At 37.7% G+C, this 23,412-nt stretch overlaps 1 long non-coding RNA gene across 3 annotated transcripts in view; it reads left to right on the top strand.

Moving 5' to 3' along the window:
• Positions 1-17,496, top strand: part of LOC132013235 (uncharacterized) — a 47,941-nt gene extending 30,445 nt beyond the window's left edge. For 2 of the 3 annotated variants that reach the window (XR_009402934.1, XR_009402936.1), the window contains 4 exons: positions 7,768-8,059; positions 9,131-9,318; positions 14,187-14,328; positions 16,568-17,168. This is a non-coding gene — a long non-coding RNA (uncharacterized LOC132013235). Of the gene's footprint in view, positions 1-7,767; positions 8,060-9,130; positions 9,319-14,186; positions 14,329-16,567; positions 17,169-17,249 lie in introns of those variants that run through there. The other variant, XR_009402935.1, reaches the window with a different exon arrangement.
• The last annotated feature ends 5,916 nt before the right edge of the window (positions 17,497-23,412 follow it).

Genomic DNA, 23,412 nt, shown 5'->3' on the forward strand with positions numbered 1-23,412 from the left:
TGCATGCTCAGCAATGCATTTACCTGTTTGGCCTTTGAAACCTTTCTGGGTTCTGCTTTCTAGATTTGGCCCTAGCAGAGAGACCTGACATTTCTAGAACTCACTCGCCATCTTTTGCGTTGATGGGCCTTATACTGAACTGTCTCAGCTTGCTCATTCATTATAGGCTGAAATATCTGAACTGAATTCTGCTAGAAACAGCAGCCACTAAAGGAGTGTGAACAAAGAAGCAACATTGCAAAGCGAGGTTCAGGAAGATTCTTCGTTGATAGTGATTAGAACTGATCGTTTTTCTTCTGAGAAGTCTGATGTTGAAGAGCTGTAGCTTTTAAGGAGAGGAAAGGCAGGCAATGTTAAAGGATGAGGAGCAGTGCAGTATGTTGTATTGGGTTCCAAATGGGTGTCACTGGTAGGAATTTGGTGAAGGAGCAGATATTGCGGGATGGCAGGGCCAAGGGGCCCTCAGTGATAAAGGGGACCATACGTTAGCTTAGAAGGATTGAAAGGTTTTAGATAAGTAACAATGCATATGATGTGTTTACAGGAAAAAGTAGAGAATGGTTTGGTTGTGGTAGTGGTTCTTGGTCTCCTCTCTGGATTCACTTGAGAAGCACAATAAAATGAGAATTCACATGCTCTGTCAATACCCTCTAGTCAAAGGCAACCAAGAATAAACCTGCAGTTGAAGGAGGCTGGGTTTATGGATCATTGCAAAGAGGGAGAACCACGTGGTATCTTAGTAAGAGGGTGTTAGAAAGCACTTACTATACGGGCATCTGGGTGGCTCAGTCAGTTAAGCAGCAGACTCTTGATTTGGGCTCTGGTCATGATCTCAGAGTCCTAGAAAAAAGCCCTGAGTCGTTGGGTCTGAATGTGTGCTCAGCAGGGAATCTGCTTGAGGATTTCTCTCCTCCCACTGCCCCTACCCCTGCTCGCGCTCTCTCTCTCTCTAAAATAAATGAATAAATCTTAAAAAAAAAAAAAAGACTATAATATTTGAACTTTTGCTAGTAATTTGGGAGAGGGTCTAAGGAAACAGGGCTTTGGTCTACGTTAGATGCTGTCAAGAAGCAGGGGTAGGGGTGCTCAGTGGGTTAAAGCCTTTGCCTTCGGCTCAGGTCATGATCCTGGGGTTCTGGGATTGAGCCCTGATCGGGCTCTCTGCTTCTCTGCTCGACAGGGAGCCTGCTTGCCTCCCCCCGCACCTACCTCTCTGCCTACTTGTGATCTCTGTCAAATAAATAAATAAAATCTTAAAAAAAAAAAAAAAAGAAGCAGGGGTAATTCTGTGATTGGGTATCTTCATAACTCTTACCTGGAAGGTGGAAGAAACCAAGCAATACTCTAAAAGTAATTAGTAAAGCAGCGCAATCAATCATACCATTCAGGACAAGGAGTATTTTGTCACTTTTGTGGTTTGGGCAGAGTTCCAATCAAGTGTCACTGCTGACACTTGATTACAGATTGGTGATCATGTTCACCAAGTGGCCTTGTCTGATGCTGGTGTTCTGTGAAATTGCTTGGGCTCAACAGGAGAATACCATGGCCTACTTGTGATTGCTAGGGCAGCTGCCAGATGTTGGGGATTGTTGTTCAATTTTTTTAGATGCAGTGCATGAAACTGATTCATTGGTGGACAAGAAATCTATATTCTTTTTTGTTTAAAGATTGTATTTATTTATTTGAGAGAGAATGAGAGAGAGTATGAGAGGGGGAAGGTCAGAGGGAGAAGCAGACCCCATGCTGAGCAGGAAGCCCAGTGCAGAACTCCATCCTGGGACTCCAAGATCATGACCTGAGCTGAAGGCAGTTGCTCAACCAACTGAGCCACCCAGGTGCCCAAGAAATCTATATTTCTAATAAGATGTCTATGCGGTTCTGACTGAGGGAATCTGAGAATCAAGTTTTCCTATGACGGTGAATGAGGCTGAATAAGAGGAGAGGAGGATTATAGAGATCCTTGAAGAACAGGCTGATAGGTTTGAACATGATTCAGCCAGCAAATAGCAGCCATCAAAGACTTAGCAGTATAGAAGCAGAATTGCGTAGCAAGGTTCAGAACGATTCTTTTGCTGGTAGGGAGTCGAGCGGTTAGATAGAGCATAAGGGATGGGAGCTCAGGCTGGGGATAAGCAGGGAGAATAGAAGCAGACAGACGGCAGCTAGGACACTCGGGCAAGGGTCTGATCCCGACAAGATGATAAATTGGATTAAAATATTGGCAGTGGGAATGGAAAGAAATTGTTGGATGCGAAAGACATTAAATAAAAATTGGAAATCCATTCACTGTGAGCCCAGAGGACAGCGACTTACCTCGATATTCTTTGCTCCTAGGCCTGTGCCTGGGGCAGATTTTACCTCAGGGAGCACAGCATACATCCTGGAACTATTTAAGGACTGAATCAATTAAACAATGGATACCATTCTCTAACTGACGGGATGTGGGGCAAGAGGAAGAAGGAAAACATTAGGAGTGACTTTGGCAGGGAAAATTATTTCAGGAAAAGGAGCATTCCATTTGGTCAAATTGAGTCTCTGTCATGTCAGAAATGACTGCTATGGCTTTGGAATTTGAATTCAAGAGAGAGGCTACAGTAGGGGTTGCAGGACTGAAGTCTTTGGAGTCCATGGAATTTCTAAGAGTGGGTAACAGAGTCAGCCTCCTCTTCATTTGGGAAGGCAATGCTTGTTTTCTACCCTAGACGATGAGTTCCCATTCAGAGGGACACGCATACATACTCAGGAATAGAGTATAGATGTTATGAGCACGTTTCTGGAGTCAGCAGACAGGGTTTCCAGAACATCCTTGCACCAGTCAAGGTGTGACTTTTCATGTATTTAACTTACCTAAGTTAGGATTTCCTGACCTATAAAAAGAAAATAACAAATGTAAGGCAAGCTCTTACATTTAAAGATGGGTCTAGAAAGAAAATGAAAATACAAATCTTAAGTGGGAATGTATGAGTGACAGTGTAAGGTAAATGTGAAGCTTTAGTTTACTGCTTAGGACTGTTCTGTCTTCTCAAAGCATGACTTCTTAAGAAAGAGTGGCTATCTTCAGTGACTCTGCCCTTTCATAGCATGGGACAAAGATTGAAAATTTAAGTGTACCCAGTTGCTATCAAAATGGTAGAATTTAGAGCACTATCTAGAAATTCAGTAAATCCAAAATAAGAGGGAAAAATCCTTTGACTTGGGATGCCTGGGTGGCTCAGTTGGTTAAGCAGCTGCCTTCGGCTCAGCTCATGATCCCAGTGTCCTGGGATCAAGTCCCACATTGGGCTCCTTGCTCGGCTGGGAACCTGCTTCTCCCTCTGCCTCTGCTGCCAGTCGGCCTGCCTGTGCTCGCTCTCGCTCTCTCTCTCTTTCTCTGGCAAATAAATAAATAAAATCTTTTTAAAAAAATCCTTTGACTTGCAATTTTTAAAAAAGATTTGAATTATTTATTTGAGAGAGAGAGAACATGAGCAGGAGAAAGGGGCAGAGAGGCAGAGGGAGCAGGAGAACTCCTAGGGGCTGCGCTTCCAACACTCTTTAAGAAATTTAGATTTCCTGGTATTGTGTTTTTCCAGACTAAATCCTTGACAATTTCAGTCAAAATTCAACTGATTTTGTGGGCTGATTTTTTTTCTGCCTTTTTATTGAATCGGTCTATTTCTCTGGAATAGTTTAAGGCCGTTCTTACCATTTCCTGCTGGGTGGGACTTTTTTTTTTTCTTCTTTTTTGGCTACGCTGTTTGCTTAAACTATGAAGCCATTTCAAGTAGACATGTTTTATCATCCCTTTTCCCCTTTAGAGGAACCTCCCTATAATTTAACGTTGTTAATAACCTCACCAAAGTGACATTTCTTTTTTTTTTTTTTTAAGTTTTTTTTTTTTTTGGGGGGGGGGGGAGCGAGCACAGGCACACAGAATGGCAGGCAGAGGCAGAGGGAGAAGCAGGCTCCCTGCTGAGCAAGGAGCCTGATGTGGGACTCGATCCCAGGACGCTGGGATCATGACCTGAGCCGAAGGCAGCTGCTTAACCAACTGAGCCACCCAGGCGTCCCCAAAGTGACATTTCTAATATTTACTTATTTATTTTTCTCATTAGACACATAGAATCAAGGACAGTGGTTTCATTAGTACTTCTAACTCCAACCTACAATGAGCAGTTAATAATGTATCCCTTCAGTGAAGTTGTGTGTCATAGAAAAGGTATTTTATTTATTTTTTAAAAGATTTTATTTATTTACTGAGAGAGAGAGAGAGAGAGAGAGAGAACACAAACAGGGGGAGAGGCAGAAGGAGAGGGAGAAGCAGACTCCCCACTAAGCAGGGAGCCTGATGTGGGGCTCAATTCTAAGACCCTGGGATTATGACCTGAGCCAAAGGCAGAAGCTCAACCCCCTGAACCACACAGGCACCCCCTAAAACAGGCATTTTAAACAAAAATGTAAATAAGGCTAACAATTTTTAAAAAGTATGTGAGAGAAATATTAAATAAAGCTAATAATGCCTCAAAATAATAGATCATCCCAACACATTTCCTGAAGTTATTTCTAGAAAGCAAAAGGCATTGGAATTAAATCAAATAATTAAGTATTTAGGACATGTATGTTCTTATCTTCTTCATCACTTTTATTATGAAGGCCTTTTAAACACAATTAGAATGTGGCTGTGTACCCATTTATACGTCATCATTAATTAAAGCAAGTGGCATGTTCCTCGGGAACTTATTAATGAAACAGAACAAAAATGACAGGGGCTCTATGAAGCCAATAAATACACTGAATCATTAAAGACAAAGGAAAGAGTGGACATCCTTTTCCTTTCACAGATGCAAACTTGAATGCTGTTTTAGAAAAATATTCCAGTATTTCCTGCTTCATTAGTGAGGAGTTTCTTATTTTGAAATTCCCTTGCAAGGATAGCTGACTTATTCCTAGTAAGTTACCATTAGAGTCCCCCCACCCCCCAGCCCCCACCCACCTGCAGCTTTGCCTTCCACTGTTTCAGTTATCCACAGTCAGCTGGAAGCGGATGGTCCTCCTCTGATTACCATCAGAAGACCAACAGTAGCCTAATGCTATGTCACAAACCCTGTATCATTCACCTAGGTTCATCTTATCAATATAGACATTTTATCATCTCACACTGTCACAAAAGGAAGGGTGAGTGGAGTATGAAATATTTGGAGATAGACCACATTCACATTACTTTTATGATAGTACACTGTTATAATTGTTCTGTTTTATTACTATTGTTGTTAATCTCTTACTGTGCTTAATTTATAAATTAAACTTTATTATAGGTGTGTATGTTTAAGAAAGAACATAGCATATATAGGATTCCATACTATCTGTAGTTTCAGGTTACCACTGGGGTCTTGGAATGTATCCTCCTCAGAAAAGAGGGGCTACTGTAGTTGCATTTCTGCGTGAAAGCAGATTAAACTGTCTTCCATACCTTTTGATCTAACCAATGTGTTAAAATGTCCTTAAAATGTGTTTTAATGTTCTAGACCTACTGGGTTAAAGAGTGTGAAAGCATCAGGCACCCTGGAAAAAGACTCACAACGCAGGTTATGCTGATGTGAGAGAGTGCTATCTTCTCACACCATGTAACATGTAATCACCCCTTATTTTTGGAAATTGTAAGGAAAGTACTGAACTGGTAGTCATTAAGTTTCTAGTTCTGAGCCCATTTCTTTTTTCTTTTTTAAGATTTTATTTATTTATTTGACAGAGAGATCACAAGTAGGCAGAGAGGCAGGCAGAGAGAGAGAGTGGAGCGGTGCGGGGGAAGCAGGCCTCCCACCGAGCAGAGAGCCCAATGTGGAGCCCAATGCCAGGACCCCGAGATCATAACCTGAGCTGAAGGCAGAGGTTCAACCTGCTAAGCCACCCAAGCGCCCGAAAAGGCCACCCTTTGAAGTCACTTAGCCTCCCTTAGTCTTAATTCCCAACCAGTAAAACGAAGCACTTTTATTTACTTATTTTTTAAAAAATGATTATTCATTTATTTATTTATTTGACACACACAGAGAGAGGGAGAGATCACAAGTAGGCAGAGAGGCAGGAAGAGAGGGGGGGGGGGAAGCAGGCTCCCTGCAGAGCAGAGAGCCTGATGTGGGGCTCCATCCCAGGACCCTGGGATCATGACCTGAGCCGAAGGCAGAGGCTTAACCCACTGAGTCACCCAGGCACCCTAAAACGAAGGACTTTTAGAGTATATTGTCTCTAAGACATCCTCGAGATGTAAGACTTTAAAAAGACCCATAAGATCTGTATTTAATGCCAGAATCCAATTGGAATACCTTTAAACTTAACTAAATGAATAATGAGCAATGAGGGGTCTACACCCATCTGCTGAGTGACATTTCGAAACTCTCTAAACCACTGACCTTTTCCAAAAATCAGAGCATTGTACACTTTTCTTTATCCTACTAGCATAGAGGCCATGAGAGTGAGTAAAATTCTAGTTACAAAACTGCTTAGAATTTGGAAACCATATTCCGTAAACATGCAATGTATAGCTACCTATTAGCATGACTAAATATACCCCCTAAACAAACATGCTAAGAGAGCTACTACTTTGAAAGAAGGAAGAAAGTCAAGGAAAAACCATTTTTGATGGATGTTAACTAGACTTACAATCATTTCACAATATATACAAATATCAAATCATTATGTTGTGCCCTGGAAACACAATGTTATGTATCAATGATATCTCAATTTTAAAAAAGGGAGGGCAAGTGTAAAACCATTTTATTTTCTTTTAGACAAGCCCCAAATATTTTTCTCATCTATTTTTAGAATTAAGGATAAGGAATATTGCCTAATTGTCAATAAATTTAAAAACTAGGAAGGAGAGTCAGAGATTAGTAAGGAAATTAAAGATGAAAATGAAGGGAAAAAATGAGAAAGAGAAAGAAAAACATTCACAGATGAACAGAGAAATAGACTAACCAGGAAAGATAAGGAAAAACATCAGAGGGAATTTCACAGAAGTTAAGTGGACAGGCAAAGACAGACAGACACTCAACAAATGGAATACTAGTCATATATAAGAAAGGTTTTCATGGAGAAATAGCTTAATCAATGGCTTTTAATGAAACAGATTTCATACACATAAGAGTCGTAAGCAATCACAGGCATATGGGTAAAGATAACCTCTTGGCACTGATTTATGGGCCTACTAAAAAGGAACTGAAGACTGAATCAGAGATTTCCCAATGTTATTTCAATTAAAATAAACTTCTTTGATGGGTGTTCTCTACACTATTGCAAAATGATAGTAACTGACTAGAAATTGGTGCCTCATCTAGAAAGAGGATGAAAATATTTAGGACAGAATAAAAAAAAATTTAAGTATTTTGCTCTCCATAGGAATAATAAATCTTTCATAGTCTTCCATGGAAGTCATTTATTTACAAATCTGTTAAATAATGAATAACAACTATTAACATCATCCCTTTTCATATTATTATTAACTCAGAATATTTCTGAAATCAAAGGATTCCTGTTTTTCAAGTGTTATAGATAAGAATATAGTTGATATTTTAAAAATATCCTTAGATTTTTAAAAATCCTTATATTTAAAATTTCCTATATCAGAGATACAGTAGATGTGTATGAGTGAAATGACACGATTTCCTTTAATATAATCTGTCAAAAACATGTGGAGGTTTATAGATAAAACAAGTATCAGAATGTTGTTAATAACTGCATCGGGGAGATGTATACATAAGGTTCACTTATTTTCTATTTTTGTGTATTTTTCAGATTTCCTATAACAAAAAAATAAAGCATCTTTTTTTGAAACTGAGTCAACTATTTGGTTGCATTTGGAAGAAGTAGCTAAATGAACCTATGATATCTCACTTTCAAGACATCAAGAAAGACTCAAGGATTTTTTGTTACTGAAGGTTTCTTTGGTTCCTACTTTTTTTTCAGTGACTTCTACAACTTTATTTTTCATCATCATCTGAGTTTTATTTTCAGAACAGCTGAACTGAATTTTTATAAATTTCCACTTCAGAAACACAGGCAGTCTTAAGAAATGGATGGGAACCAGGTACTTAAGTGTTCAGTTTTCCATTGTGTTTTATTTAACCTAAGTCCCAAATTCTAAAAGCAGAAATGGAAGTATCTTTCTGCCTTGGGTAAAGATGTCTCAACTGTTCCATGAGAAAGCTGGAGAAAGAGTTGCATTTGGAAGCCTTGCTTTGGCTATCACCTGAGACTGGTATCCTAGAAGTGGTGTTCTCAGGCTCTTGGAGGGGAGGAATGCCTGCCTCTTACTCACACACTGCTGTATTCTCAAGTTAAAGTCTCAGAGGAGACTGCCTGTCTACCCAGCTGCAGAATGTGTATGTGATGATTGCATCTGTTGCCATGGAAACTGAAATATAACCGATAAACTACACACCCCAAACAGATTAAAATTGACTTAGAAAAACTATGTAGGGTTATTACAAAATGTATGGTAAAACATCTCTTTACTGTACCTCCCTCTTTAAAATGATAGCTTATGAAGTAGAATTTTCATAGAAGTCCTTCTCCCCAACAGAATTTGTGGTGGTAGCGAGATTATTGCTGAATAAATCCTTAAAGTAGTACATGACAGCAGATGGATGAATGGTTTAAATGCATATATGCTTAGCTAGGCATATTTGTATGAGAGTAATGATATTATTATGAAATACTGAGTCCCAGATATCCAGGCCCAAATATGTTTAAACAAGATAAAAATATAACCGATTTTGTTTTAATGTGATTTACTCTTTCAAAGATGTATATCTGTTGTCTTGTTGTTGAACTTACATTCACCTGAACTTAATAATAGCTGTCACTTATTCAGCATTTACTCATGATGATAAAAATCATAGATGTGGAGAACTAATAATTGAAACTGTTGTAGAATGTTCATTGGTTGAAGTGAAGTTTTGGTTGTTTTTTGTTTTTGTTTTTGTTTTTGAGGAATGTGTCTATCATACCTAAAGAGCTAAGATTGGTCATTGATGAAAGAGAAAAATTATGGAATGATAATTATTTAGATGTCATACAATTAGCAAACCTTATTTTGAGGGTGTCAAGGGTATTAAGATCACTTGATAGTAACAATAAATTAATTTTTTTTTCCTAGCAAACGTTCTCAATGGTAGTATATACTAAGGGAAAAGAGAAAATACTGGAATTGCACTTGACCACTTTTGGATTTCACTGTGTAATGAATTTGTTCTGCATTAGGACTTTAAAAAACAACCTTGCAAGTTACACAGAACCAAGAGGACAACTTATGGAGGACATGCCTGTCTCCCAGAAAGTCTGAAGGTTTATTTTGCCATCTTTTTTTTTTTTTTTTTTTTTTTTTATTTTGCCATCTTTTAAGTCAAAGGAAGTCTGGAAGGTCTGTTTCCCCATTTGTTGCTCTGAATGTTTATAGGAAGGGAAAGGTTCTTTTGGAGACATCTGAACAAAGTTCCAATGTTCTAAATTCTGTTTTCAGGAATGACTCAGAGCTTCTAACGTAGGAACTTCTAATGATCTGTATGTGGATGTATGGAACATTCAATGGCCTAGGAATGGTGATAGTTGGATCTCAGTCTATTCTCTGTCCTGCCGTTACTTGGCTGTGGATCTCAGACATTTCTGGCCCACAGTTTTCTCATCTGTCAGATCTCAGTAAGAGGTGCCAAATAATCGGTAACATTCCCCTCAGTTCTAACTACAATCAAACCTTATGTGAATGTTTCTGTCTGACTCAACCCCAATCCATAATTCCTTTCTCCCTAATTATTTTCTGGTATTGGTCCAGGGATAAACATGTGTCTAGTTCTAACCAATGAAGTGTTAATGGCTGAGATTCCAGAAAAGATTTTTAAAAGGATAGATTGGGCCAGAATGATCCTTTGGGCCTTTTGAATCTGTCCTCTTCTTGCCTGCAAAAAATATAATGCATGGGCGTAGCGGTCATCTTTTTTTTTTTTTTTTAAAGATTTTTTTCTTTGTTTATTTGAGAGAGAGAGAGAGAGAGCAGAGTGAGCAAGAGAGAGCACAAGTGGGGGAGGGAGAGGGAGAAGCAGACTCCATGCTGAGCAGGGAGTCCTACCCTGGGCTGGATCCCAGAACCCTGAGATCATGACCTGAGCCTAAGGCAGATGTGCCCCTGTTGCAGCCATTGTAATGTCCATGGGTGAGTAGCTAAACAGTAAGGACGGCAGAAGCCGAGAAATGAAAAGAATGTGCATCCCTAATGGCTTCTTTGAGAAGTTGTGCCAGCCTCTGACTGCCTGTATCTGGATTTCTTGCTATAGGAGAAAAATGAACCCATCGTTTAAGCCATTGTGGTATCATTGACCATTACTGGCGGTAGAATTTATGCCTAAATGATATAGTTAATACAACAAATAAAACTAAAACACTCTAATTGTAGAAGGTTCCTTGTGAAGGGTACAAAGATCAATACCATAATTACTCCTCTCAAGGAGCTTTTAAGTAGAAGACAAAAGACGAACACTAAATGAGCTACAATACCAGTCAGAATGCATTAAGAAATGTACCAACAACATTTTGAGCAAGATGAAGTCATAATTGATGTAACAATGTGGGGGAAATTGGGCATAGAGCCATTTTTTTTAAAAGATTTTATTTATTTACTTGAGAGAGAGAGAGAATGAAAAGGCAGGGGGAACGGCAGAAGCAGGCTCCCCAGTGAGCAGGGAGCCCAAGATGGGACTCGATCCCAGGACCCTGAGATCATGACCTAAGCTGCAGGCGGACACTTAACTGACTGAGCCACTCAGGTAGGTGCCCCAAGCATAGAGCCTTAAAGAGTTATATTTTAATACTCTTGCAAGTTCATACTGCCTGTGAAGCTTGACTTCCAATTTAACATTTTAGCAAAATATTTTAAAAGAAAATACATCTGAGAGATTTAAAAGAGTCATGGTAACCCATCTCCTACTTGATCACCTACTGGTTTATGCAACTACTCCCAGTGCCCTCATAATTTGCAGTTTGAAAAAATATGGACTAAAGTCAATGCCTATCCTCCCTCTTTTTATAAGCTTTTTTTTTTTTCCCCCCTAAGGCTTTGATGCCATCCTGACCCTGCCTTACTGTCCAGGTATTTTCCCAGACTGTGTAATCTGATAACCAATTAGCACAGATGAGTTAACCAAAAAATAGCTTAATATGCTACCAGTGTTCCCTCGTGTTTGTGCTTTTATAACATCTAGCCCATGATAATTCCTGATCACATTTTAGAATCATCAGGGAAACTTTTAAAAGTATCAAGTGCCTCCCATTCAAGCCAATTTGCATCTAATTGATCTGTAGTCAGATGTAGAAATTGGTAGGTTTAAAAACATCTCAGGTGTTTTTAATGTAAGGCTAGGGTTGAATCAGCCGTCTTAACCTACATTCAAGACATGTATCCACCAGATACATGATGTGGCAAGTTTCTCTAAAAATCTACTCTCAGCCTCATGGGATTAGATGATGAAAGCACAACTCATTTTGTCCCTGAGCTAAAAAAGAGTTTGTTGAAAGAATCCTGCATTTTCTCAGCAACACCACGGGGAATGGGTCTCTTCAGGGCCTGGACCCAGGATCAGGAAAGCTGACAGGAACCAGGCACTGGTTCCCTCTGGCCCCTCTTTTCTTGCTGGCTCATGTTTTAATTTTCATAAAGAGCTGCTTCTCGGGGGATTTTTTTGGTTTAGTCTTTCCCCTGGCCTTCACCACCAGATATCTGGAGGTGATCTTTCTGCAACCCAGCTCTCTCTGCCTCCACAGCTACAAAGGAAAATATTATGGCTACTCAAGGTCACTGCGTGTATTTGTACCCCACACCCGAAGCTGCATCTACCTAGATGGCTGCCCTTTGCTTCTATGAACAAAATGGTCCCTCTGAAGGGACACAGCCTCAACAAACAGCACTACCGGTGGCCCCAGCTTCAGCCTTTAGGAGACGGATCCAAGCTCAGAGGATCCTTTCCTACAAGAACTTAGCCTCTGAGAAGCTCTGGCCCAGGATAGTTAAGGGCCCATTCTGATCTATTCACCTATGGTCTGAGACACAGGGTAATATGGCAGAAACACATTGCAGAGGACTCATCCTTCCATGGGGAAGGGGGCACTTCTTTAAAAAGGGGATCATTTATGAGGTGGGCAGTTAACAAAAAAGGTCTACTTGATCCCTCAAAGAGCTAGCTTTTGAATATGGGAGTTGTCTAAAATATAAAATGTTTCTCAGAAGCCCTCTGTTAATGTAATGAACATGTAGGAAAAAACAGAGGTCTTTCCTGACTGGGATGTTCTAGGAAAGCATTATGGAAAGGATATAATTTTTACAGACAATATAGGGAAAGAGGCAACTCAGACAGGCAGAGAAGGCATAGTGAACAAAGGCATGGAGTAAGGATGGCAACTATTTTAGACTGATTAGACCGTAGGATTTAAAAGGTAACATGGGCGCCTGGGTGGCTCAATGGGTTAAAGCCTCTGCCTTCGGCTCGGGTCGTGATCCCAGGGTCCTGGGATCGAGCCCCATATTGGGCTCTCTGCTCAGTGGAGAGCCTGCTTCTCCCTGTCTCTCTGCCTGCCTCTCTGCCTACTTGTGATCTCTCTCTCTGTCAAGTAAATAAATAAAATCTTAAAAAAAATAAATAAAAAATAAAAGGTAACATGCATGATCAAGGAGTCGGATTGTAGAGACTGTTGAAAATCAGGCAAAAGAACCCCCTCTAGAAAACATATGGTTTTTGAGCAAGAGAAATATATAATCAGATGAGTATTTTAGGAAGGTCGATCTCTTCCAAAGTGACTACAGTAACTAAAGAGGAGAAGATATGAAAGTAGATGAGTAGATCAAATAAGAGGCAAGACAGGGTCCAATCTAGGTTGGTGGCAGTAAGAATAAAAAAATAAATACAGGGCATTCTTGAGAACCATGGGGATTTGAGGCAGCATGCCAGGGGCAAGGAGAGAGATATTTGAATTAGGAAGCATATTCCAGGGCTCTGGTCACATACATGTTTGGGAAGCCAGTTCCAATAAGCTACTTTCTAAGGCACCCTATTGTATTTGTTTATTTCATTTGACTCATTCCATCATTCATTCACTCAACAAACATTTACTCAGTTTCCTGAGCACCTGATCTTATCAGGCATTATGCGAGGAGTTGGTTCCAATAAGACAAACAAGACTGGTCTCTTCCAGTGAGGATGTGGACATGAAAACAATGAATGAGAAGACAGTGTGAAAGTGCCACATGACCTCATAGGGCTGCTGGGCAGATTAGATGAGATCACGTCTGTAAGATGCTTAGTTAGGCACAGTGCCTGGTACCTAGTAAGCGCTCAAGAAATAGTAACTATTATTCCATATAAAATCCCCAGAGAGAGGGAAAAAAAGAGAAGTGATGAACTGCCTCAGGATATTGAGGACAGCTTCAGAGAGGAGGTGAGATCATAGACCAGGCAGAGGCAAAGATGGGCATTCTAGAGGGAAGGACCCACATGAACAAAAGCATGATGTGTTCTGAGAAGACTGAGAAGGGCGCCCACGATAGAGTACAGGATGTGTATTCAGTAGTGGCAGGTAGGCTGGGCCTCCATTTAGGTGACCTTGATGCCCAGCGTATATTTTAGGCAATCAGAAGCAGTGGTTGGATTCCAAGCAGGCAGAGGGTAAGCCGATTTCCTATTAGAAAGATCACTATGGGGATGGTGAGGGGGAGGGACTAGGGTGGGAAGTGAGACTAGGTCAGAGCTAAGAAATTAGCAGGCTGCTTAATTGTTCAGGCAAGTCATTCGAGGTAAGAGCATGAGTTGAGATGGTTGCAGCAGAAATGGAGCAGCAGGGGAAAAAAATGGGGACTTTTGTATGAAGCATTTATGAAACATTTTCAACAATCCATCCACTTCTAAAAGTTTGTGAGGTTATGTTTGAAAATGTATCTAATTCAAAATATATTACATTTTACCAGCCCACTCTTACAATATTAATCTCTTCTAAAAATATAGGAAAGACCATACTTTAGAGAAAACAAAACAAAACAAAACAAAACTTTGACAATGATAACATCCATTATAATATCATAGGTCAGATTACTTGCAAGGATACTGGGCAAAAATAACATACCCATATTTTAATGTTGTGTCCCAATTTGATGTATTTTTGCTTATATATTTCAGGATTGTGAAATAGATACTCACAGGCAAAATTTAAATATTCTGATGTGCTGATGAGAACACCCTTTTCTTATTGCATTACATGAGAACCAATCAGGTGGCCTAGACCCAGGTCATGCATGGAGGCCAACAGATTTGTGGGTTGGTAAGTTGCTTATGGCTTCTCTTCCTGAAACCTGGAAAATGTTGCAGAACTCTCAGAGGTCTTATTATTGAAATTCTGTGTATAGTCAATGCCTATTCATCGAAAATTGAATTAACTAAAAATATCAAGTAAAGAGTTGTTTTTTTCTCCTCTTTATATGTGCTAACTCATCTTTATAATAAAAACCACTGAGAATTGTAAAATCCTGTATTTCATTTTAAAACAAAACAAAGTAATTATATTCCATTCCATTCACTATTATTTTACTGCCTTTTAAAACTAAACTTGTAATTTTGAGATAATTGTAGATTTATGTACACATGTGAGAAATAATTTGGAGAAATCCCTTGTACAATTTCCCAGTTCCACCCAATGTTAACATCTTGCAAAACTATCACATAATATGACAAACAGGATATTGAGATGGATAGAGTATAGGTCTCTTCCTGGATTTTCTTCTTTTCCATTGATCTATCCATCTTTTCCTCCACCAATACCCAATTGCCTTGATTACTGTCATTATACAAATGGCCCTAATATCAGGAAGAGTGATGCCTCATACTTTATTCTTCTTTTTTAAGATCGTTTAGGTATTCTAGGGCGTTGTTTTCATGTATTTCATTATAACACATTTCTTCTATAAATTGGAAATTAAGGTATACTACATAGGGCAACTCCTATTCACCAGTATATGAAGTTAGTTATTAATATATCATTCATTAAAATTCTGAATAAGCAAGAATTTACTTTTAGTCCCGGCTTGAAGGTAAAGTTACCACAAAATAGATTATAAAAGTAAAGTTGTGGAATCTTCTCTATAGGCATTTAAAAGCCATCTATTTGGGGCATCTGGGTAACTCACTTGGTCGAGCATTAGATGCTTGGTTTCAACTCAGGTCATGATTTCAGGATTGTGAGAGGATGCCCTGCCCTCAGTGAGGAGTCCACTTGAGAGTCTCCCACTCCTCTGCCCCTCCCCTGCTCTCTCTTATTTAAAGATTTAAATAAATTTTTAAAAGAAAACAAAACATCTGCTATTCCAGGGTGCCTGGCTGTCTCGGTCAGTAGAGTATGTGACTCTTTCTTCTTTTTTTTCCCTTTGGAGCTGGGGGAGGGACAGAGAGAATCTTTAGCAGGCTCCCCACCCAGTGCATGTCTACCAGGGCCTCAATCTCACAGCCCTGAGATCATGACCTGAGCCAAAATGAAGAAGAGTGAAGAATCGAACCCTTAACTGAGTGAGCCATCCAGGCACCCCGAGCATGCAACTCTTGGTCTCAGGGTTGTAAGTTCAAGCACCATGTTGGTTGTAGAGATTACTTTAAAAAAAAAAAATATTAAAAAAGGTATTTTAAAAATGAAAAAAAATCTATTCCTATCTATATGGATATGTTATGAATATTTCAGTTGTAATAATTCTAATATATTCGTTCTTGAAAATAATTTTAAATGCTAGAAGTTCTAACGTGTTAAGCAAATAGGGTGTTCTGTAAAATATTCTGTTTCATTGACCTTTAGTTATATTTACCTACCTATAACCTTTATAAGGCAATAAATAATTGTAAGCACAGGACGTGAACAAATCCCCAAACCAGCTTGTTGAAATGCAACTTTGTCTCCAAAGATTCTGCTGTGCCATTTACCTTTGGAGAGGAAAGGAGAAAAAGACAAACAAAAGCTCCAGCAAATTGACCCTCAGAAATTAAATGGACTTAAGTGTGGCAGATATATTTTTAGTTACCGGAATGGATATTCTCACCAACAGTGTGCTCTCATAATTGCCCATTAACAAATGGATCAGGATACATGAGATAAATCTGCAAACTATTGAATACACTCAAGAATTTTTGAATTACTTTTTGAATTACTTTTTGAATTACAAAAGCAATCATATTGTAAAATTTTATACAGCTCTCTCTAGTCTATGATATTCCTAATTTCTTTTTAAAGTAGAAGTTTTTATTTTCATCTAGACAATTAAGGTATTTGTACTATCTTTAAACAATATAACAGGCTTTTAAAAAGGCACTATTTCATTACTGAAAAATGAAGCTTAACCTTATCAGAAATCACTGCAGCATATAAGAAAAAGAAACTATTAAAAAATAAAAATCATATTCATATCACATATCACAAATCATATCACAATCATATGTAATGCTTTTCTAGTTAGCTTATGAAGTCTTTAAACAAGAAGAGCTTTTTTTTTTTTTTAAGATTTTATTTGTTTATTTGACAGAAAGAGAAAAAGTGCAGAAGCAGGGGTAACAGCAGAGGCAGAGGGAGAAGCAGGCTCTCCACTGAGCACGGACCCTGATGCAGGGCTCGATCCCAGGACTCTGGGGTCATGACCCCATCAGAAGACAGACACTTCAACAACTGAACCCTCCAGGCACCCTGAGAGAAGAGCTTTTTTTTAAAAAAAAAATTGCATTTTCAATAAATTTATTGAGATATATCTGATACAAAAACTATACATATTTAAAGTGTATGAAAACATGTCCAAGTTTTGAAAAGTGCATACACCTTTGAAACCACACCATGATTAAGGTACTAAGCATATTTATTATGTCCAAAGTTTTCTTGAGTCTTTTCCTAATCCTTCCTACCTCCCCTACCCTAGTCTAGGTAACGACTGGTCTGCTTTTTGTCACTATATATTAGTTTGCATTTTCTACAATTTTATATAAATGGAATTATATGGCATGTATTTGGTTTTCTCTTGGATGTTTTCAATCAGCATAATTATTCTGATATTTATCCATGTATGTTGGATGTTGCATGGATATACCATAACTTGCTTATCCAATCACTCATTGAAAGACATTTGGTTGTTTCCAATTTGGGGCTATTGTAGATAAAACTTCTATGAATACTTGTATTCAAGTCTTTTTGTGTATGTCTATTTTCATTTCTCTCAGGTAAATACCTAGGAGTGGAACGGCTAAATCATGCAGTAGGTGTGTATTTAATTTTTTAAGATGCTGTCCAGCTGGGGCACCTGGGTGGCTCAGTGGGTTAAATCCTCTATCTTTGGCTCAGGTCATGATCACAGGGTCCTGAGATGGAGCCCCGCATTGGGCTTTCTGCTCAGCGGGGAGCCTGCTTCCTCCTCTCTCTCTCTGCCTGCCTCTGTGCCTGCTTGTGATCTCTCTTTCTCTGTGTCAAATAAATAAATAAAATCTTAAAAAAAAGAAAAAAAAGAAGCTGTCCAGCTTTTTTTCCCAAAGGGCTGAAACACTTCTATTTCTACCTGCAGTTCCACAACCGTGTTAATACTTGATATGGTCTGTTATTTTAATTTCAGCCATCCTGTTAGGTGTGTAGTGGTATTTCATTGTGGTTTTAATTTGCATTTACTTAACGACAAATGACACACACGTACGTGTTTTTTCTTCTTCTTTTCTTCTTTCTTTTTTTCCCCCAAAACTGAGATTGTAAATATGCCTTACCTCAAGTTTCGTATGGATAGGAAATTTGGTTGGGGCTAGGTAGAATTACAACTGAGGGCTTGGCTTTGGATTCAGGCAAACTGGGCTTAAATACTGATTCTGCTTTGTAATAATCACCTGGCCTTGATTATGGTATCAAATATGTCTAAACTCCAGTTTATCATCTGAAAATTAGGGGTTATATAGTGTTTGCCTCTTAGGATTATTACAAATATTAAGTTAGATAATGTTTTTAAAACACTTAGGCCATATGCACCTTATACCAGTGTTGCTATGCACTAGGTCAGTGGTTTCCAAACCTGTTGTGTTAGGGTCATCTAGAGACCTTAACAAAATTTCAAAACTCAGTCCACACCTCTGACCCATTAAACCACAGCCTTTAGGGATGGAACACAGGAGCCAGTAGGTCTTTTTGTAGTTCCCCAGGAAAATCCAGTATGCATACAACTTGGGAACCACTGCATTAGGTGATTTATACAAACTATCATATTTAATTTTATAACAATTCTCTGAGTTGTGTTTTCATTCCTTTTTTGTAGATAAGAAAACCGACGTTCACATTGACTATGTTGATGAAGGTTATCTAGCAAATTGAGCTTGAAGGATTCAGACCCAGATCTGACATCAACATCCCTACTTTTAACTATTTCACTATACTTACGCAAGCAAGGTTCTTACAGAATCCTAAATTTAACTAAGGGAAAAAATGCACACACACACAGCATTAGTTGATTGCAAATATCTGGTGCAGACTTAGGAATAAAGCAGTAGGAGAATTGGGAACATTTCATTGCCATTTGTGAAGGAGTCTACCATAAACCATTAATATAATCTTACAAAATCAATAAGAATTCCTGATCAAGGTTTCACCATCATGTATCATGGAATTAACTTGGTAGGTTATACACTGAAGCTTCACATGTGGTTTACTTTTTTCCAGTCCTTCCAGTAGTCAAAGTCCAAGCCACTAGTTAGAGCTTCTACCCAATGTTTTCCCGAGAATAATTCCCAGATGTACTGAATTTACAATGGCCAAGATAACCTGATGACTAGTTTCTGGAACAACACTCTGTTAGCTATAAAATGCATTCTTACAGGCATGTATTTTTTTTTTCTCTACACACCTAATTTAGGATATAGATGAACCAACATTACAGTTCTAGTGGGAACACTAGTATCTAAGTGGCAGATGGCTCTGGCCATCACCATTTGCTATTGCTCTTCCAGGCTTATAAACAAGTTACAAGAATTGAGCAAAAATGACACTTCTGCATGCATGATGACATAATTATGGGTGTAGACTTCATCTTAGAGAAGAATCCCAAAAGAGTTTATGTCAGTAGAAACGGTAAAGACACTACCATAGGGTATTTTTAGGATTTCTTCACTCCCACAATAATTGCAAAGAACTCAGTGACATTTGACAGTAATTTTATTATTGTCAGAGCTTTTTGCTCAACTGTAGGGAACTATTCTACAGTCCTACGTGGCACTTTGAGGTGAAGGACACTCCAGAATTCAACTGAAATAACAGTAGTTTGTATTCAGTGTAACATAGTGATCCAAACCAAGAAGTTAACAGTACTTTGACATTCTGAAGTGTTTTCCCACCAGAAAGTTCCAGATGTTATTTTCTGGTAGGCAATAAAGTATTCAATTAATTTGAAGTAATTCACTTAATTTAAAAAAAAATTTTTTTTCTGGTTCTTCAAAGGGAAATCAGCTTTATTTTCCTATTGCAATTTTAAAAATATTGTTGGCTATTATTCAGACAGCTGTAATGAAGAAAGAAATCATTGAAACTTCATTATGCAGTGATAACCTCTAGGTATGTAGGTTTCTCTCCCTCCCTCTTTTCCTATTATCTATTAATCTCTCTGTCTAAAAACAATGGAATAAATGCACTGTATGGAAAAAATTAAATATTAGAGAATGGACATAAAATGAAAACCAGAATCCTCTTATCCCTTCATCTCTAAATCAGTTTTCCACAGGTTAAATGTTTATGTTTCACTGCTAGTATTTGACTTATCAACTTTGGATATTATCTGTTATTTCTCAACTATAAAAGGTGAGTATTTAGTCTACTCATGTTACTTACTACTTGTTTTAATAATCCTATTAATCCTAGGATTTAATAATCCTATCATTACTTTGATTTGTATTGGTTACTGATTGACTTTAAATATTATACTGAAATCATTATTGCCTGTTCCGTCTGACTATGAAGTTTTTCTCTTTACTTTTCATGTCAGTAAGATGCTACTTACATCACTATCCAAACTTCCATTTCTGCTGCCCATTTTTAAAATTTCAACTTCTGTACTTTTGCAGTGTCAAGATTTATGATATTTCTATTTCTCCAGAACAAAATATGAATAACATCAAAAGACCTGTGTTAAAATTGTATATCCACTGCATGCAAGCTGAATGGTACAACTTCACTTAGCCTTGATTGATTTTTATCAATATGTGATTTTTCCATTTTCTTTTCCATTTTCTTAAGGGTATCTTTTAATGAACAGAAGTTTCTAATCTTGATAAAGTCCAATGTATCTTCTTTTTTTCTTTTATGGTTACTGCTTTTTATATACCAAGAAATACTTGCTTACTGCATTCTTGCAAAGATATTCTTTATGCTTCCTTCTAAGGATTTTAGAGTTTTTATTTTTAGGTTTACAATCCACCTCAAGTTAATTGTTTTATATGCTGTGATGTACCAGTCAGGATATACAAATATCCAGTTGTTCTAACATCATTTGTTGAAAATATTTTCTTTTACTCCCATTGAATTTCTGACATTTCTGTCAATGGGCTATGTATATACATGGGCATGGGGTGGGATGTCTATTTCTAGATTCTCTGTTCTTTTCAATCCATCTGTTTGTCCTTTCTTATGCCAATAAAACATTGTCTTAATTTCTATAGCTTTATAATAAGTCTTAAAATCAGGTGGTCTAAGTCCTTCAACTTGTCTTTTCTTTTCTCAGGATTATTTTAGTAATTTTGGACATTTGTATTTCCAGTTAACAGTCAATGTTAGACTACAAATTTCCATTAAAAAAAAAAAAAACCCGGCATTCTGAGTTGGAATTATACTGATTCTATAGATCATTTTTAGGTGGAATGATATCTTTACAATATCCTGCAACATATACATGGTGTATTTCTTTACTTTTTAAGCCTTTCTTCCTGCAACCTTGTAGTTTTCAAAGTAGAGATCTTTTATACCTTTTCAAAAATTTATTCTTAGATATTTAGTGGTTTTTAACACTATTATAAAGAATATTTATTTTAAACGTTATTTCCAATTGATTGTTGAAATAGTATAAGAATACTGACTTGTTATATCCTAGAAACTTGCTGAATTCACTAATTGGAAGTAATGGATTTTTGGAGAATCATGTTGTCTCTGAATAAGGGCAGTTTCTTTTCTGCTTTTCTAATCTTTATTCCCCATGACCCATTTCTTTATATGTTATATCCATCTTTTCTTGTAGACATTTAAATGTATTTATTACAGTTATTTTAAAGTCTTTCTCTGCCAACTCTAACACCTAGGTCCTTTGTTGGTCTCTTTCTATTGACTCTAAGTCACATTTTCCCATTTCTAGTAATTTTTTATTGTTATACTGTGGGTAATACATTGCAGAGTCTCTGGATCTTCCTCTGAAAAGTATTGAGTTTTGTTCTAGCGGTCAGTTAAATTACAGCCAGATCACCCTTAACTTGGGGAAGCTTGGTTTTCACTTTTTAAGGACAGGTTTATGTTTTAGTTTTGGTGATGTAGTCTTTAGTCTTTATTCCTAACTTCATAGAAAGTCCGTGATGTTTACCAAGGTCACCCAACTCAGTTGGATTTCAGCTCCAAAGTATGTTTTACTTGTGGTGGGCAACAGCTAAAATCTCTGCTTAGCTCTTAGAACCTTCCCCAGTTGTTACCTTTGCTAGGTTCCTTGGATTGTTACTGGCATATTTACAGGCAGTCAGCCAATAATTTGAGGGGAATTCACATGCAGATTTCTGGGTTTCTCACTCAGTTGCTCCTTCATTTAGGGGATTTCACCTTAGATTTTAGCTGTTCAGACAGACCCACACTCAGTTCTCTAAATTCTCAGGGCAGTAAGCCTGGTTTTCTTCCAGAGTTCCATCTTTCCATGTTGTACAGACTGAAGAGTGAGAAAGGAAGGAAATTTGATTGGGATATATTGCCAATCAACAACCTTACTAAAATTTCCCCATTTTCCTTAATAAATCTCTTCTGTCCCAACTCTGATTGAATGATTTGTAAAAGTCCTTTTCCTCCTGCTATTGTCATCAAGGAATAAATTATACTTTAAACATTTTTTCATTTAAATTCATAATGACCAAAAATTCTATTTCTTTTACAACCGATGATATAGAAGTAGAATGGGACTGAGGATAAGGAGACCAAGGTGTTTTTTGTTTTTTTTTAACTGCTTTTCCCCCAATCAGCTGTGTCATATTAGCATTAGAGAACCACTAAACCATTCTGTTCTTCAATTTCCTCTTTGGACAAAAACGGGGAATGGACTAAGTAATGTCCAAGGACAATCTAATTAGATCCTGTATACATACATTCATACACACATATATAAAGGCAAATTATGTAAGATTCTGAGTTTAAAAAACCCTCTAATTAAAAAAAATTGTTTATAAAGAATTTTTTAGTATTTTATTAATTGGTATATCATGTCACCAGATATAAGCTATGACAAGAAAATTGCCAGGATATAAAAACATTTATTATAATTTTCCTCCTGAAATTTTTTGGCTAAAGCTGGCAAAACAATCTTCCCTTTTATTTTTTTTTCTAGTTAAAAAAATTATTTATTATTTGGAAGAGAGAGACATCACATGTGCGAGTGCAGGGGTAGGGACAGGAGAGAGAGGGAGAATCCCAAGCAGACTCCCACTGAGCTGCTGAGCCTTATGACCTTGAGATCATGACCTTGAGATCACAACCTGAGCCAAAACCAAGAGTCGGCACTTAATGGACTTCACCACCTAAGCACACCAACAATCTCCCCTTTTATTTATTTATTTAGGATTTTATTTATTTGACAGATCACAAGTAGGCAGAGAGGAAGAGAGAGAGGGAGAAGCAGGCTCCCTGCTGAGCAGAGAGCCGATGTGGGGCTCCATCCCAGGACCCTGGGATCATGACCTGAGCCAAAGGCAGAGGCTTTAACCCACTGAGCCACCCAGGCACCCCCCAATCTCCCCTTTTAAATGATAAAACTATTAGATTACTTCTTAAAATGATTATATACATAATATTCTTAATTTACAATTAAAAGCTAAAAAATATTCATTCTTAACCTAATCATTAAAATTTTGAAAAATGTGCCATAAAAACCAAGTGTTGTCTTCAATAGGATGCTCTGTTATTAAACAACTATAAACCTCTTTTTGAAAATTGCTGCATTTTAATGGAAAAATCATTAAAACATCAGAAATTTATAAACCTAAAGAATTTTGCTTCTTACTACAGTCCTTTCTTATGTGTGGTCCAACAGAATAACAGAATAGGACTCACATGTTTTCTTTGATATTTTACTAAATTCAGTTCAATTCAATCTAAATATCAGGGAAATATGTGAGATTGTAA

Source organism: Mustela nigripes, chromosome 3, assembly GCF_022355385.1.
Source record: "Mustela nigripes isolate SB6536 chromosome 3, MUSNIG.SB6536, whole genome shotgun sequence".
Lineage (NCBI taxonomy): Eukaryota > Metazoa > Chordata > Mammalia > Carnivora > Mustelidae > Mustela > Mustela nigripes.